The sequence below is a fragment of the Pipistrellus kuhlii genome, unplaced genomic scaffold, assembly GCF_014108245.1.
Source record: "Pipistrellus kuhlii isolate mPipKuh1 unplaced genomic scaffold, mPipKuh1.p scaffold_m20_p_30, whole genome shotgun sequence".
In the NCBI taxonomy this organism is placed as follows: Eukaryota; Metazoa; Chordata; class Mammalia; order Chiroptera; family Vespertilionidae; genus Pipistrellus; species Pipistrellus kuhlii.
Window position 1 is genome coordinate 4735103 of NW_023425530.1, and position 1394 is coordinate 4736496.

The following is a 1394-nucleotide window of genomic DNA, read 5'->3' on the forward strand; positions in this document are numbered from 1 at the left end:
TTCCGGTCGGGCGCGTAAGCCCCACCCACGGGCGACGTCATATCCCTAGTAACTGCGGCGGCGGCGCTAGCGACGGAGCTGGTCTTAAAGGGATTTGAGCGCGTGTTCCGGCCTCGAGCCGACGCGGGGTTCCCGCTGGGCACGTCCGGGAGATATATCTGCAGGCGCCCCAACTTCGCGCCCTTCTCTTCTCCCGCTGCCTCACAGTGGGAATTTACGGCAGCCAAAGGTGGGGGGCAGTTGGTGAGACTGAGCGAAGGAATGATTCTCCCAGCCACGCCACAGTGACAGCCAGAACCCACTGCAGGGGCGGGGCCTCGGCGAGGAGACCTGGCCCCTACCCATTGTGAATCGGGGTGGGGTGTGATCTGAGGGAATTTCCCAAAATGAGGAATGCAGGACCTTGCCCTGGGAGGGTCTAAGTAGAGAGGAGGGATATGACCCTGCCCTGGGCTGGCCACAATGTGGCCCTGCTTTGGGGGCTGGTATTTTCCCGGTTCGGATCAGGGCCCCCTTGTCCCACTCCTGTCTCCTGCCGCTTAGGAGTGGGGACTCGCGAACACACCCGCACTAGAATCCCCCGCACCCCTCCCGCCCCCCACCCCACCGCGTGTCTGCCCAGCGGGTACGCGGCGGCCTATCCCTTTGCGGCCGCTGGGTGTCGCTAATGTCTGTCCAGCGGCCAGTGCCCCAGGCCCCACGCAGGGTGGGGATGGGGCGGGGGGATTGTGGAGGTGTGGATGGGGCTTCTGGTGGCGGTATCCAAGGGCTGCTGCTCTTAGCCTCTCCGCTTTCGCCTGGGGGCCCTCTTCCTCTGCCGAGCTCCAGGACTCCGTTACTCTGCGCTCGGGCGACCTCGGCCGCACACTTTCGTAAATCCCAGCCCAAGCTTTGAAACCGGGATGGAAGGTCCTGTTGCAGCCTAAGGCCAGGATTATCTCAGATAAAAGGGCCCTTCGTGGGCACCGGTGGGATGGGAGGAGCGCCAGCCCCCGGATCAACAGGACCTTCCCCCAGAGCTTTTGGTGCGTGGACGCTGGAGGAAGTGAAGTAAAGGGCTCCAGACTGGGGGGATTCCCCGGCCCGGGCGGGGGTGGGGCCATCCAGACCAAAGCTACCGCCCCTCCACCTCGCGCTCCATTCAGACTCGCGAGTGGGAGGGTGGGCGCGGGAGTCCCCTCTCCTCCCCCTCCCCCCTCTGCTGGGGCGTCCAGCCTCTCAGCGGCCGCCACCGTCTCCTAAATCCCTCTCTCTCTCTCTCTCTCTCACTCACACACACACACACACACACACACACACACACCAGCAAACAAAGGGTCTGGACATCCCCGTTTTCCTCCCTCCACCCCACCACCCGGCTGGAGAGGGCGGGCATCCCTTCCCCAGGCCCCTCT